Raw genomic sequence first — 17,846 nt, 5'->3', positions numbered from 1 at the left:
TTAGAGTGCTTGAAATGGTTTAGAGACGGAAAGGAAGTAGTCGAAGATGAGCTGCTTTCGGATCAACAAGCACAATGCCACACAATATCGAACCAGTACGGCGGATGCTTGCAGATGATTGCCAGTTGTGTTTGAGACTAATAGTGGAAGAGTTGAAGATAGTGAAGACAGTGTGAGCACTACTGTTCAAGCGCATTTGAAAATGCAGATGATTTGTACCTGGTTTGTACTGCACAACCTGACAGACGAGCAGAAGCAAACTCAGAGGGAAACTTCTTGAGCTTTTATCGACATGTCTGACCGTAATCCACAGTTTTTCAAATTCATCATTACAGGAGACGAGACCAGATGCTACCACTTCGATCCAGCAACCAAGTGACAGTCAATGGCATGGTGTTAATCACCTTCCCCACCTCCCAAAGAAATGTCGGCTGACACATCCAATACCAAATGATGATGGCCTTTTTCGACAGCAAGGCTTGATGCATCAGGTTATCTGCTCGAGGGTTAAACTGTCAACATGGAAGTTTGCCATTCAGCACATCCAGGAGGCTCGATTAGAATTGTGCGACAACCTAGCTGGCCAGGGTAGGGTTTGTCAATTATGAAGGCAGGCAGTAGAAAGTTACACCATGTTCTGGCGGACATTATCTTGATGAAATCTAATCTCAGGATGGCTTGCCAAGAAGGGCAACAAAATAGGGTCTGGAATGTTACCGACATACCGCTGTGCTGTAAGGGTTCCGCAGATGACAACCAAAGATGTCCTGCTATGAAAAGAAATGGCATCTCCGCCCATGACTCCTAGTTATCAGGTCGTGTAGGGGACGACAGTCTGATTGGTAACCCACCGCTACCCAGGGCGTCTCCAGACACGCCTCTGGCCTCGAATCTCATTTAATGGAATAGAATTATCTTCAATAATAAGTTTCACTTCGAACTGAGGCGCAGTCACAAGCAAAGACATATATGGAGCGTCTCTAGACATCAGTGGAATATCAACCAGACACCTTCCCATCATATGGTCCAACAGCCAGAAGTGATGGTCTGGGGTGCCATTTCATTTCATAGCAGGACATCCTTAAAGCACAGCTGCACGTCCCTTTTTGTCGCCCTTCATGGCAAGCCATCATGCCTTATATTTCAGCAAGGCAATGTCTGCCAGTGCATGACTATAATTTATACTACTTGTTGCAGTAGGATAAAAGGGCTGGTTGTAGCAAAAAGTCGGTCACCAATGACGTCGATGATGTCGCCAATGACTCAAGTGTTTACCCACCTCCACCTCCATCTCCATCTAACAAAGGCCAGCCCATTTGCCCTATGTATAAAATGGCGAGTAAGTCACATTTTGCCAGGAAATTCCCATTTTGGTGGAAAATTCAAAATTCTAGTGGAAAATGCAAAAGAACAGCCCAATTGTGCTAGTGTGTTTCATGTGGAAGTAGACCTGTTGTACTAAGTACAAATTGGCGGGAAATTCTAAACAGTACATTGTCATTCTGGTTGACATAGAACACAGCCTCCATGACGTCACAATCGGAGATTTGGAATATGGGCGTGGCATTAGTACGACGTCGGAATTCAGGATGTCTCACCTGGAAACAAGCTGTTGACAGAGGCATATGAGGTGGCTCTGTGATACTACAATCCATCGCAGAGCTGTCAGGATATTTATGTAGCGTTGTGGAATTCTAGCATACTGATCTAGACCTACGATGTCACTTTCTTGCTGAGATCTGTTGGGTTACGTTTATAACAGTGTAGTATTCCAGCTCAGACGTAAGATACTGGCTCAGTCCTACTATTAACTCAAAGGTGTATGGGCTCTACATACTCCGATTTAGGATGTGTCTTTATTTAAACAATCGCCAGTGAAGGGGAGGTAAGGTCCCCGACCCTGTACCTTCGGCCCCGCCCCATGCATCCGAGCCGCCCTCACCTTCCGCACCACTCTGTAATCTGTGGGGAGCACGATGACCTTCACCCAGCGATCCGCGTCCATGAGAAATACGCTGAAGAGCCAGATAAATCGGTATACCTGCCTGATACAGTGTAGGGCCCCCGCGAACACGCAGAAGTGCCGCAACGCGATGTGCCATGCACTCGACTAATGTCTGAAGTAGTGCTGGAGGCCATTGACGCAACGAATCCTGCAGTGCTGTCCATAAATCTATAAGAGTACAAGGGGGTGGGCATCTCTTCTGAACAACAAATTGCAAGGCACCCCAGATCTGCTCAATAATGTTCATATCTGCGGGGTTTGGTGGTCACCGGAAGTGTTTAAACTCAGAAGAGTGTTCCTGGAGCCACTCTATAGCAGTTCTGGATGTATGGGGTGTCGCATTATCCTGCTGGAATTGCCCAAGTCCGTCGGACTGCACAATGGACATGAATGGATGCAGGTGATCAGACATGATGCTTACATACATGTCACCTGTCACAGTCGTATCTAGACGTATCACATCACTATATCACTGCAACTGCTCATGCACCACACCATTAAAGAGCCTCCACCAGCTTGAACAGTCCCTTTCTGGCATGCAGGGTCCATGGATTCATGAGGTTGCCTCCATACCAGTACACGTCCATCTGCTCGATACTATTGGAAATGAGATTCGTCCGACCAGGCAACATGTTTCCAGTCATCAACAGTCCGATATTGGTGTTGACGACCCCAGGCGAGACATAAAGCTTTGTGTCGTACCGTCATCAAGGGCGCATGACTTCGCCTCCGAAATCCCATGCTTCGTGGAATGTTTCGCATGCTGACATTTGCTGATGGCCCAGCACTGAAATCTGCAGCAATTTGCGGAAGGGTTGCAGTTCTGTCACATTGAACGATTTTCTTCAGTCGTCGTCGGCGGCCCCTTTCTTGCAGGATCTTTTTCTGGGCGCAGCGATGTCGGAGATTTGATGTTTTAGGGGATTCCTGATATTCACGGTACACTCGTGAAATGGTCGTATGGGAAAATTCCCACTTCATCGCTACCTCAGAGATGCTGTGTCTCATCACTTGTGTGCTGATTATAACACCAAGTTGCAATTCACTTAAATCTTGATAACCTGGTATTGCAGCAGCAGTAACCGAGCTAACAAGTGCCGCAGACACTTTTTGTCTGAGATAGGCGTTCCTATTTACGTATCAGGAAGGGCTCTCAACAAGGGAAGTGTCCAGCAGTCTCAGAGTGAACCAAAGCGATGTTGTTCGAATTTGGAGGAGATACAGAGAGACAGGAACTGTAGATGACATGCCTCCTTCAGGCCACCCAAGCCCTACTACTGCAGTGGATGACAGCTACATACGGATTACGACTTGGAGGAGCCCTGACAGCAAAGCCACCATGTTGAATAATCCTTTTTGTGCAGCCACAGGACGTCGAGTTACGACCCAAACTGTACGGAATAGGCTACATGATGCGCAGCTTCACTCCCGACTCATTGCCAAGGTCCATCTTTGTTACCACGACACCGTGCAGAGCGGTACAGATGGGCCTAACAACATGCCGAATGGACCACTCAGGATTGACATCACGTCCTCTTCACTGATGAGTGTTGCATATGCGTTCAACCAGACAATCGTCGTGTTTGGAGGCAACCTGGTCAGGCTGAACGCCTTAGACACACTGTCCAGTAAGTGCAGCAAGGTGGAGGTACCCTGCTATTTTGGGATGTCATTGGAAAAGGAAATGAGCGTTTGGCGTCATTGGCCTGGAGGTCCCTTGACAGGCAGGTCTGGCCGCCTTGTTGCAGGTCTTATTACATTCGACCCCACATTGGGCGACCTGCGCGCCGGATGGGGGTGAAATGATGATGAAGACAACACAATATCCAGCCCCTGAGCGGAGAAAATCTCCGACCCAGCCACGAATCGAACCCGGGCTGGAGGACGCCAATCCGTCACGCTGACCACTCAGCTATCAGGGCGGAAGAGGTGGCATTATGGGGGGGGGGGGGGGAGGGGGTGGCCAACGTACGCCGCTGGTGGTCATGGAAGGCGCCGTAACGGCTGTACGATACGTGAACACTATCCTCTGACCGATAACGCCACCATATCAGCAGCATATTAGCGAAGCATTCGTCTTTATGGACGACAATTCGTGCCACCATCGTGCACATCTTGTGAATGACTTCCTTCAGGATAACGGCATCGGTCGACTGGAGTGGCCAGCATATTCTCCAGACATGAACCCTATAATAGATGCCTGGGATATGTTGCTTGAGGCTTTCCCGACGGACATGTTGTATATATGGTTCTCGGGCGAGACGTCGGATGTCATAGTGAAAACTCCACAATATTTCGTCAGCGCAACTGGCCGACATTTTCAGGTGCGACGAACACACTGCTAAGGCAGGACCAGGGCCCCCTATTTATGCCAGTCTTAGGCAGGAAGTGCGCATGTGTGGAGGCGTCAAATTCGATGGCCAATAGCGACGATACCAACCGATAGCTGGAAGGACAGCAACGCCACCTACAGGATGAAGAACCAGAAACTTCGGCGCACGCGCGGAGGCTGCCGCCGCTGCTCTGCGCTGCCATCGGCCGCCCCAGCGACCTCTGTCGGAAGCGGCAAGCGCGGAGGCTGCCGCTGTTACTCTGCGCTGTCATCGGCCGCCCCAGCGACCTCTGTCGGAAGCCGCAAGCAAAAATGCGCATCCATGTAGGCGCCTTGACTATCCTCCCGTTGTCAACAGAATATTTATGTTGGTGGCGAATCGTCATGCGTGTGATAGATTGAAAAGGGGGTGTATATGGATGAGGTGACCCACTAACCACTCTGAGGGATCTACGCCGAATCGCCGTTGAGGAGTAGGACTATCTGGAGCAACAGTGCCTTGATGGACTTGTGGATAGTATGCCACAACGATTACAGGCATGCATCAGTGCAAGAGGACGTGCTACTGGACATTAGAGGTACCAGTGTGTACAGCAATCTGTACCACCGCCTTTGAAGGTCCCGCTGTATGGTGGTACAACATGCAATGTGTGGTTTCCATGAGCAATAAAAATGGCGAAATGATGTTTATGTTAATCTCTATTACAATCTTCTGTACAGGTTCTAGAACACTCTGAACCAAGGTGACGCAAAACTTTTTTAATGTGTGTATTAGGAAGAAGTGGAACACATGGTAATACATATATCTGAGGTGTCTATGGAGAAAATACCAAGCTTGTGATCCAGAAATTAATTTGGAAATTGCCTCATATCTCTGTAACTGACGATGACTTAGGGCATGAGACTTGTGGAGGACCAGGAAGGATGTCCTGACCCTGACGTCTATCTCTCAATCTCTACAACTTAGCTCTTACAGCAGTGCAGCCCCTCTGAGTCTTGAGTTACACCACAGCGCACTGGGAGCAAACAATACAGACAAATCAAAAATCCTGCTTGGTTGTTGTCATACCAAGTACAATAATATAGTGTAGTGGAGTAATTCAGAACCCCAAATTAGACATTCTGTGATCTACCAAGTGGCATAGCATAACACACCAAGTAGTATGTGCCTTCTGGATTCTGGATAAACATATATCTGTGCGCCAGATGGCCAAATGGTAGTACGCTGACTTTTTTAGTTTTGAATGCATTACGGGAAAGGCAGTGATCAATGTCTTCCAAATATTTACTATTAAAAACAGTCTTGATCACGATTTATTTATCAAGGTGACCGGTTTCGACCACTACTGTGGTCATCTTCAGACCTACAAGTTGTATACAAAGCTTTAATTAGAGGGCTACATACATTAAAGAAAATACAGAAAGTTATAAAGCTATAAAACGATGAAATACCATTGAGTAGGAACCTCTTTCTGTTGGAGAATCACTACTGGAGGTACCAGTGCACGTCTTAATATATATAATGGAGGCTCCACCCACTTCTGACTGCATGATGTCATTACTAACCAATGAGTTATAAGTCGCATTACAATTTAAAATTTCTTAGTTAAAAGAACATTGACATGAATTAAAAATAAATACTAAACTTAGCTTATTAAACAGCTATTGTCAATTAAGAAGCGTTAAAATATTTAAATATGTAGGAAAAATGAACTTCGGTTTGGCAGTACATGGTTGCCCTCTCAAGGCCTGTTAGTGAACCATTTGGTACCACCTTGATAAATAAATCGTGATCAAGACTGTTTTTAATAGTAAATATTTGTAAGACATTGATCACTGCCTTTCCTGTAATGCATTCAAAAGTAACTCATTTATTGCCAAATCAGGTATTGGGAGATTACAAGAAGTTTAGAGGGTTATGCACTAAAATTATGAAACTTAATTCCAAAATATGTTTTAACAAACAATGACTAATGAATAATGTGATTCCTAATTATGTAAAAATTAGTTTAATACCAGATCAAATATAGAAAAGTTTTTACGAAAGAAGAGTAGCATTCTGTGGATTAGATTTGAAATTAAAGATGCATATAAATAAAAAGATGCATTAAATCTTGAAATGTACAACTTACATTTAAAAATTAGCAGTCAGTTGTCACCATTAATATTTTCACAGCTTCTTGACTTTACAGATGACAAAATTAATGCAGTGCGAGAAACTATTCTTAATAAGCATAATAAGAAAATTGCAGCCCTTGTTAGTCACCAAAATGTGCATTCACAAGATGCTTCACCAAATGTATGTAACTTTTATCCAAGTGTAACAAATCTAACCAATATTACTTTTACTCCTGCTGAGACAACACTTATAAACAAACGCCTAAAATATAATTTAGCTCCACCATTGAGCAATGCAAATATTAAACATGTAATTGCTGACGTACAGATTGCTGCAAATCGTGCACAATTTAGTAGGTCTGGAATATGTGACATTGCATGCAAAACTAAAAATGTCATTACTAATGAAAAAGATAAAAATAAACATAATAATGAATTAAAACTTGTAAAACAAATCAACTAGAACTTAATAACTAATAAAGCTATTGCAATCAAGGCAGATAAAGGAAATACTCGTGTCATTGTAAGTGAAGATGATTATGTTTCTAAGACTTTACAATTTTTAATGCTAATGGAATAACTGAGGTTAATAAAGACCCGACTTCAAGATTTCAAACAAAAATTAAAAAGCTGATTGATGATAGTGACACTTTACTTTCACCTAAAGATAAAATAACACTTAAGGTTATGAACCCCACTTTACCTAAGTTGAGATCACACATCAAATTACACAAACCAAATTTACCAATTCGTCCAATTGTTAATAATATCAACAGTCCCTCTTATAACCTGAACAAAAATCATAATCAAATCTTAAAATCTACCTACATTTATGAAGAAAATTATAGTATTAAAAACAGTTTCGAATTAGCTAAGTTAATTTATGATGTGGATATTCCAAAAAACGTAAGGTTTGCATCGTTGGACATCATAAATCTTTACACGAATATACCAATTCAAGAGACTCTCTCTATTATTAATGATAACTTAACGTATCACAAAATCATGAGCCCCGAAGAAATAGTAGAATTCATTGAACTATTAAGAATTACTCTAGTTTTTAATTACTTTTCATTTAATAATAAAATATAAATACAGGAAGATGGTCTTGCAAGGGGGAATTCCCTGGTTAGCACTATAGCAGATATCTTCGTCAATTACGTTGAAATTCAATTTTTCAAAAATAATCCAGAAATAACAAATAAAATTACAAACTACAAAAGATATGTTGGCGACGCACTGCTATTATGTAATGGCTCTAAGGAAGAAATTGATGCTTTCGCTAACAACTTAAATAATTTACATCCAAAACTTGTATTTACAGTAGAACACGAAAGTAACAATAGTATTAATTTCCTGGACCTCACAATTACAAATAACAATGGAAACCATAATATGTCTATCTATAGAAAACCCACATCAACCGACGTAATAATAAATGCTACATCATGCCACCCATCAAGATACAAAATGGCATTTTTTAAAACTATGATACATATGATACTGAAATTACCTCTCCAACATGATGCAATGCAGAAGGAAATTGATACATTAAAACAGATAGTAGTTGTTAACAATTATAATTCCCATCAGGTTTATCTGTTATATCAAAAATTACAAGAAACAAATGATGCTGTTATAAATTCCAAGTGCCGGCTGTTGTGGTCATGCGGTTCTAGGCACTTCAGTCCAGAGTCACGCTGCCGCCACCGCGCAGGTTCGAATCCTGCCTCGGGCATGGATGAGTGTGTGATGTCCTTAGGTTAGTTAGGTTTAAGTAGTTCTAAGTCCAGGGGACTGATGACCTCAGATGTTAAGACCCCATAGTGCTCAGAGCCATAAATTCCAAGAATAGATTTACAAAAATGACATAAATGGGACCTGTTTCAGATAAAATAAATAAATTATTTAGGAACACAAGCGTGACAATAGCATTTAAAACTAATAACGCCCCCTACAGGTGAAACTGAAACACGCAATTGGAGACTCAAATATATTAAAGTTAGGCGTTTACAAAATAATATGTAATGACTGTAAGAAACAGTATATTGGCCAAACTGGCCGTAACTTTTTAGCACGTTTCAAAGAACATACTACTGGTACTGTACGTACCAAATCAATATGTGGTCAACATCTTGATTGATACAATCATTCTGAGGGTTGCATTTCTAACAATTCGAAAATATTACATACTGTGCCAAAAGGACCACTGCTAAATACGTTAGAAGAAATTGAAATCCTTTCACGTCAAAAAAGTAATCAATTATCTGTTTTAAACGAACAATTTCAGCTCAAAGATAAACATTTCTTTGAGCTTTTCGATGATCTGCTTTAGAATGTTTACTATTCTGTCCTTTGGTTTTTTTTTTTTATTTTTTAAAAATTATTGAGACGTTTAGGAAATATTTTATCTTTACATTGTAATTTTTTCACCAAACATTATTTTATGACTGACAATTTGTTTTAGAATTTTCGCTTATATGCTTTTAGACTGCATATTCCTAATTCACATCCTTTTATTTTTGACACTATGTCTCATAATTTTAAATTCCTTCCTTTTTCTTATTTTTATTTGCTTATAAGACTGGCATATAACTTGAGGAACAGCAATGCCTTTAAAAATTGTCACATGTAATTCACATACTTACTTCATAGACAATATTTCATCTATACGGACAACTACTTCATATCGTATTTGTGCAGCATGTAGTATGTAGCTACAGATTATTGCAGCTTACTCATTGAAAATCGTTTCAATAAAGACATGTTGCTGCTCAATAATACATCGTCTGACACGACAGTCTTCGCCATTCCACTTTTGCAACAATTTCGTTGGAAATAAGCCTGCTGCCACATCTTTGCACTGGCGTTGGTCCTCACCATGGCAACCACTAGTTCGACTATCGACTTTACAACAACTTCAGCGGAAAGAAGCCTGCTGCCTCATCTTTGCAACGGCGTCCAACATCACCATGGCAACCGGTGGTTCCAAATGGTTCACTAACCGGCCTTGAGAGGGCAACCCATGTACTGCCAAACCGAAGATCATTTTTCTACATATTTCAATATTTTTAACACTTCTTAATTGACAATAGCTGTTTAATAAGCTAAGTTTAGTGTATTTATTTTTAATTCTTGACGATGTTCTTTTAATTAAGAAATTTTAAATTGTAATTCGACTTATAACTCATTGGTTAGTAATGACATCATGCAGTCAGAAGTGGGTGGAGCCTCCATTATATATATTAAGACGTGCACTGGTACCTCTCCTTCACCTCACTCATCTCCTTTCCGAACAGCTTAATTCCCGTCGCTCCGCAATCTTCCTCTCCCTGGACCTCGAACGTGCATATGACCGCGTATGGCATTCCGGTCTCCTCTTCAAGCTCCAAACCTTCGCCCTTCCCATCAACTACGTCCGTCTGATCGGCTCCTTTCTCTCCCGCCGTCCTTCCTATGTCACCATCCATAACACTGACTCCTACACCTTTTTCCCCTCCGCCGGTGTGCCCCAAGGCTCCGTCCTCTCCCCCCTTCTGTACCTGTTGTACACGGCGGACATGCCACCACCGTCACCCCCCGACCACCTTCTCCAGTTTGCCGATGACACCGCCTTCCTTGCCCTTGCCCCCACCCTACAGCGCTCCCAACGCCTTCTCCAATCCCATCTTGACCGGTTCACCGCTTGGTGCAACCAGTGGTTGCTCAAGGTCAATCCTTCCAAAACCCAGGCGATCATTGTAGGCAAAACCACCCCTTCCTTCCGCCTCCTTGATTTCTATCTCACCGTCTATGGTCGTCCCATCGCCCTCACTCCCACCCTTAAGTACCTTGGCGTCACCCTCGACCGTCGCCTCTCCTGGACTCCCCATCTCCAGACAATCCAAGCCAAGGCACGTTCCCGCCTCCGTCTCCTCAAGCTCCTTTCCGGCCGTACGTGGGGTCTGGACCCCTCCACCATCCTCCACACCTATAAATCCCTCATCCGCCCCATCCTTTGTTATGCCCATCCAGCATGGATCTCCGCTCCCCCTACCTTTTATAAATCCCTCCAAATCCTTGAACGCCATGCTCTCCGCCTCGCCTATCGCATCCGTCTCCCCTCCCCCACGCGGATCCTCTACGATCTCATCCCCTTCCCCCACCTCCTCCTTTTCCTTGAGAGGATACGGATCCTGTACACCTCCCGCAAACTCGATCCTCCTCACCCGCTCGTCTCCCCGATCCTCTCCCACCCCCGCCCGCTGCCGTGCCTGTATTCGCACGTCCCACCCGGTCTCCATCTCTCCACCCTCCTTACCCTCTCCCAAGGTAGCTTCCGCCAGCTCCCCCTCCCTGATGATGCCCTCCTCCCTTCCATCTACCCCTCCTACCAACTTTGATCCTCCCGCCCTCCTCCTGTACTTATTCCTCTGGGCACCCTCCCTCCCTCCTCTCCCTTTTCCCTCCCTCCTCCTTTTCTCCCCCCCTCCTCCCCCGGGCCTCCCCTCCCCTGTTCCTCTCCTCCTGCCCCCGACTCCTCAGCCATTGGCATCCTTTTTCTCCCCTCTCCCCCACCTCCCCCTTCTACCCCTCTTGGCAGGTCCCCGTACTCGCACACGTTACGTGGACATTCGCGCGCCAGAGGTCGCCGCCATCAGTGTTTTGTGTGTTTAGTGTTTAGTGTTTAGTGTTCACCGTCCCCTCCATCGTTCACCAGTGCCATCATCATCTTCAGTGGTTGTGCGTCGTCTCATCAGCTAGCAGTGTGGATTATCGACGAGTGTGAACGGCTCCGTGATTGTCTCTATGTGTCTCCTGTTTTACTGCCCACCGCTCTGTGACTTATGTGTCTTCTCCCTGTTTTTGCTGCTTGTGTCTTCTATGGCTGAAGAGCAGCGTAGTGTGCTGCTGCCAGCCTGCCTGTTGTACAGGTTTTAAAATAACAATAAAGTAAAAAAAAAAAGCACTGGTACCTCCAGTAGTGATTTTCCAACAGAAAGAGGTTCCTACTCAATGGTAATTCATCGTTTTGTAGCTTTATAACTTTCTGTGTTTTCTTTAATGTATGTAGCTCTCTAATTAAAGCTTTGTATACAACTTGTAGGTCTGAAGATCACCACAGTAGTGGTCGAAACCGGTCACCTTGATAAATAAATCGTGATCAAGACTGTTTTAATAGTAAATATTTTTAGTTTTTATTATTATTTTCCTTTTCATGTAGAAAATTAACGTCGATTTTTTTCCCATTAAACAGCATAATGCTTAGTTATTACTAACATATTTGAAATTGTGTTAAAATATTACGTGCTATATTTATGCCAATTTATGTGCAACTTTCGGTCTACCCTCTTATATAGATAAGAGACTAGAAGAAAATTGCATCTATGTAAACAAATAGAGGTCTCCCCAGTGCCGACGGAATCTGGCTGGTGACTGGGGGATATGACGTCATGATGTTGTTGCTGCGTCGCCAAGTTCCCATGTATCCCAACTGTGGTTAAGTGTGGCTGACAGCGGCAGCTATGGAGACGTCAAGCTGCAGCAAGCTCCAAGGCTGGAGCGTAGTGGTCTTCTGTTGGTACACCAGCGATGGTAGAGATTGATTAATCCTCTCATTGCTCTGCCAGAATGGCGGCCAAGTATGATGCTGCCCCTGGCACCCACATGATTAGGCATCAGGCAGCGGTTCGTGTCCTGGTTGAGACAGAATCATCCACATCATCGGCATGATGCAGAGCAGCACAGGCTCAAAGTCACATCACTGGCCAGCGCCAACAATGATTAACTGGTTTGTTCGTCCTTAAATAATATTTCTCCTTGCTGATTTCTGCACATCGATTAGTGTGTCGTGGTGAATAGTCTGGAATGCATCGGTGACCCACAACTTTTGTAATTCGGTTGCAATACTCCACAGGCTGCATAACGCGTTAGTGACAAGAGTGGTCTGTTGTCACAGAAGCATTGCAAAGGCAGTGACAGTGCACTCCCATCATGAGCTGCTACCAGCTTTGTGGTGGCTTCGTTTCGTCATGGTGCTCCTCCGTTGGTTCTTACTCTGGTTTTAACTTTACCCCTATACACGATAATGACTTGTAAATGCTTGGTCCCAATCCCTTAGCTGCCACACGGGGCCTGCCTGTTTTTCCAGGCTTTGTTTCTGTCATATGTCCTGAGTTTCTTAATGTGCAGAGTTCGAGACTATGACAGTAAAGATAAAAATTGATTGCTAGGGTCTTGTAAAGCTGGAGAAGTGCGGGAGATCCGCTTCGTGAGCAACTCAGCAACCATAATGAAGCACATAACATTCATCAAACAGTTAAGTTCTGTAGCACTTACAGATTGTGTATCTTGTCTGAAGCAGCATACTCCAAATGGCACGATTATCAATTGAAACAGCCATTCACAGTTACTACACAACGCAGTAGTAGATCACTATTGTTAGCTGCTTTCAACAAAGCTTTCACTGCAATGAGAGTAAATTTGACCAATTTTACTCTGTTGAGTGTAATGACCTGTTTTTTCCGAAGTGTTAATTGAAATACAGTTGCGTTTACTGTATGAGCAGCGAATGTTATGCAAAACAAAGATTGAAATTTGTCTTTATGTGCTAAGAGAAAGTACCGCAGAAAAATTATTTGTTGGAACAGGATCTATAAGGGGAACAACAAAATTACATAAATGGAGGGAAACTGTTGACTCTGGGAGTAGGCTAGGACTTGCAGAGGGAACTGAGTAGCCAATATTTTGAGTTGGAATCCATGTTTGGAAACGTACCATTTCCGTCTTAATGTCGTTTGGAAACGTATTTGGTAGGTAGGGACGCAACATGGTAGTCGTGGTGAGGAGTGCTTATTTAGGATCGGCTGATGTAATTTGATGTCTACCTCTTTGACCTGGTTTGAGCCTCACTCACATGTCCGCGAGTGTTAGAGCAACATGGTTGAGTACGAATTTGCAGAATACACTGACATGATCCTCCTGTTTGGCGAAGCTCGCGGTAATTGAAGAGCTGCTCGTCACCTTCATGAACATCGTTACGTCCGATTCCACTGCATATTCTTTACGCCACAATTACGCAACGACTTCAAGAAAGGGAACTTTCATCATCAGCAGGAGTGACTGTTATACTCCAAGGAGATGCTGCACACCCGAATTAGAAGAGGCCATACTGCATAATATTGAAGAGAGCCCCTCAACGAGTGTTGTTTCACAATTCAAATCATTAATAACAAAATAAACAAGTGATGTACTGGATCACATCTAATAAATTACTTGTAAAAGTGGTCGCGTTACCAACATGTTTTCCAATGGTTGCACCACGGAAGTTGCGCGTTTCCGGACATGGGTTCCAATTCATATATTATCTACTCAGTCTCCCCCCTCTTAAAGTCCTAAAAGTTTGTAATGGGAATTTTAAGGCATTTTATATATAATGAGCAAGCAGACAACAGTATCCTCAAGATATCTGAAGAACATGTATGGATAAAATGTTTTACTGACACGAAAACCTGCAGTCACCCTCCCCCTCACCCCACCGTTTTATTTCTTTATTGTTATTTCGTCCTCTCTCTCGATATGGGCTGAATGGTAGAGGGTGGCGGCCAGCAGTACAGACATACTGAATTTAAAAATATTTTTAAGATAAAAATAAAATGTAGGTTTTAATATAAAAGAAGCATGACCTCCTTCACTTTTACTTAACAGGTGTAATAAAAAATAGAAAATAAACACAATAAGAGTTATATTTAAAAATATTTTAGGAATACACGATGCAGAACATTTATTTTAAAAAGAAGCACTTCACTAGCAGTAAAATTGGAAGTACCTGCTCTGGATAGGTAGTCAGTTATTGAAGGAGAAAAGATTGAACTTTGAGGAGGATAGAAGCAGGGAAGTGGTATGTGAATTGAGGTCTGGTGCAGATGTATCGATGAGGCAGGAGTGACTGTTGGGATACAAGAGGAGATGGAGCAGAGGACGTATCAGTAAGGGTAAAATTAGACAGGGAAAAGGGGCTAGAGAAAGAAGGATAGAAGAGGGGAAAAAAGGGGGTGGAGGTATATGGCGAATGGAGGTAGAGAGAGACTACACGAGGTGGAATGGTCGGGTTGTGTTTGAGGTTGGTAGGGTGGGTAAATGTGGCGATGGAGTTGATGATCCAGGGGGGAAGACAGTTGAGGATTCGTTGGGAGAGTCTGTGGAGGGAGTGTAGCAGTAGGGTTGGTGTGATGTATTGGTAGAAGTATGGCAGCATACTAAGGTTGCAGTGTAGATGGGAACTCTAGGATTACTGGACTCAAGTTTGCAGATGGTGTAGGTTGTTTGGAGGTGTTCAATGTAAGGAGAGGTTGGTATTTGACGAGTTCGTAAAGGATCCATTTGGGGAAAGGTTATTGGATGAAGAAAGTGAGGTGGAGTGAATGGCGTTCAAGGATCTGGATGGACTTAGAGAACTTGGGAGGGGGGGGGGGGGGGGCAGATACGTATGAAACAATTGTGTATGTGTGAAGGACAATGGAGGGGTACAATCACCAAGCTCGTCCAGTTAAAAGTTTAGTACTTTTAGTTTATTGTGGGGTTTATGTTGGATGCTTAGTAGATAAGGTTTTCATGTTAATTGCCAGTTGATGGTTGGTCCAAGATGATTTAGAGTGCTAGTTAACTGTATGATGTGGTAAGAGTTGGTGAATGAAGTAGAAGTCATGTACACAGAAGGTGTGGGTAGTGCATATTATAATTATTGCCTGAGTTTTGGAAGAACTGATCTAAAGGAACCAGTGATTACATCAGGAGGTAAGATGATTAAGGTGGGTTTGGAGGGACTGTTATGATTTCTGAAGCTTAGGATAAAGGGCGAGGAAAGTGGTGTCATCGCCATACTGCAGAAGGTGGACTGGTGAATGTGATTTGGGCATATCAGTAGTATACAGAAGATTCAGGAGAGGTCAGAGCATGGGGTGTGTCTGCAGTGGGAAAGAAGATACGGGTATTGATGTTGTTAATGGTGACAAAGGATGGGTGATTAGAGGAAGTGTGCGTTAATGCAGACATAAGTAATTCGAAGTGCACGGGGATGGAGTTTGAAGAGGAGACTGGACTGCCATACTTATGTGTAGGCTTTCTCTAAGTTGAGGGAGATGAACATAGTGGATCTACAGGTATTGAGGCAGTGGGTTCGAAGGTAGGTGAAGTGTAGGAACTGCTCATCAGAGGGAAAGGTGTAACAGAAGCCACATTGCTTAATGGGTAGGAAGTGGTGTCAGTTCAGGTGTTAATGGATGCATTAGGAGAGTATAGTTTCAAAGACCTTGCTGAACACTGGAATTAAGTAGATTGAGATGTAGAAGAAGATATTGCCAGGGGATTTGTGCGGTTTGAGAAACAGTAGAAGATTTCGCCAGGGGATTAGTGTGGTTTGAGAAACAGTAAAATTTTGGAGGTTTCCCACTGCTCAGGATAATAAACTGTGGAGAGGATAATGATACAAAGGGTTGCAAGTATGACTAGAAAGGAGAGACGACACTCATTCAGGTGTTCACAGGTGGTCCTAACGAGGGGGTGTGTTGCTTTTTCTGTAAACTACTTGTTTTTCTCAAGTGCTGTAACTGAGTTGTCTAATTGTTCGTTGTACATTGACCAAGTGCTGGAATCAGTGTTTCAATGGTGGGACAGTGGTATCTGTACATTCATGGATGGGAGGGAGAGGGGGTAATCAAGTGAGGGTCATCTAGGACTGAGACGATGTCAGAGAGGTAGGACGCGAAATGGTCACTTTGCTCTGTCCCCCAGGGGGATCGCCGCTCTTGGGAGGGTTCGTGCTTGGCTGCCATGAGGCCCAAGCCTTTGCAGGCTCTTTTCCCTTCGTGCTCCACGTCTACCATCTTGCTATTGTTTTTCCCAATCCCTTAGGGAATATGTCTGAGATGCTTTTGAGAATATGTGCTGCATTTTCAGTAGAATGACATCAGAACAGTCTCTCCACTGTTTCTTGTTCCTTTTTTCTTTCTTCGTTCCCCTTCTCTCATCCTTCCTCCGCTTCAGCGTTTGAGGTTTCTCCTTTTATTCTTCCTCCCTGTGCACTTCTGAAAGCTGGCCCATGCATCCAACGCGTAAAAGGTGACTGGATTACGCGTAATTTCCAGCTCTGGGTAGACAGGTAAGGTTCACACTCACTCCTGGTACAGGCCAGGCCAAGGGAGGGGTGATTGACTGAGCTGTTACGCGATGGCCACTAAACGTAAAAGGAATGAAGCTAACGATTCAAAAACCCTTCCGGCTGTAACATGGCTCCTCGTGGTTTCGTGTACTGAAGACAGTCAGTTCATTGCTACGGTGAATCCGTCTATTATTCAGAAAGGTGTTAATGCAGTTGCTGGCACTATGAAATCCTGCTCTCGTTTATGAAATGGTACTTGGCTTTTGGAGACTACTTCTGATTCTCAAGCACAACAACTACTTGCAGTTTCGCTGCTCTATGCTTACCCAGTTCATGTCTAGGCCCACCGAACACTGAATTCTTCACATCATGTTGATGCATCCTTAGTGCCCACACGCATTCTTTTTCTGACTTTTGATAGACTGGTGTTTCCATCAGAGGTCAAAGCAGGTTATGAAGTTATCACAGTCTGACTGTACATTTCAAACCTGGCACTGCTACCAGTGTCATCGTTAAAACTACACTCGAATCTCCTGTCGACACCTGGCCTAAGGTGTAACCTGTTGTAGGGATCCTCATGAAGGCGATCGTCCATCTCTTACTCCCTGCTGTATCAATTGAAATGGCGAACATGCAGCCTCCTCACAAGATTGTCCCACGTATCTTGATGAGTGGGCGGTCCAGGAGATGTGGATGAAGGAAAAAGTCCCTTACCCAGTCGCTTGCAAGTTGCTGGCTAATCGGAAACTCTGCGTTTTACCATCCTGCACCGTACTGTTCTTGCTACATCTCGCTCTACAAAGGACATTGCGACGCAAACATGCAATCTCAAATTCAGCACCACCTATCTAAAATCGCCCGGCAGCCACCAAACTTTCGCCTATGGGGCGAAGTCACCTGCTGCGCAACTGGCAGGCAAGAAAAAACAGAAGTAATCCTCCCTCAAAAAGTTATTACGTCCCTCCAGCCAACATACATTTGAATCATCATGTGCCACCCGCAAAGGCTCCAAGAAATCAAACAAAGGAGAACGTTTTTCTTCTTCACCTACTCAGAGATGCACTTAAATGGTGTCACCACATGATACCCACACCCAGTCGACTTCCCTGTTGATGGATTGCAGTCGGAACAATTTTCCAGCCCTGTATTCTACAGACCGACAAGGGAGAATGTCGACGCCTCTGTAGGTCCCATGGGGCAGGATCCTCCAGCCTCTGCTCCCTGTGGCAGTGAGTCTTAGAAGGCACTCAGTA

Source organism: Schistocerca serialis, chromosome 3, assembly GCF_023864345.2.
Source record: "Schistocerca serialis cubense isolate TAMUIC-IGC-003099 chromosome 3, iqSchSeri2.2, whole genome shotgun sequence".
NCBI lineage: Eukaryota > Metazoa > Arthropoda > Insecta > Orthoptera > Acrididae > Schistocerca > Schistocerca serialis.
Note: the sequence above shows the minus strand (reverse complement) of the source record.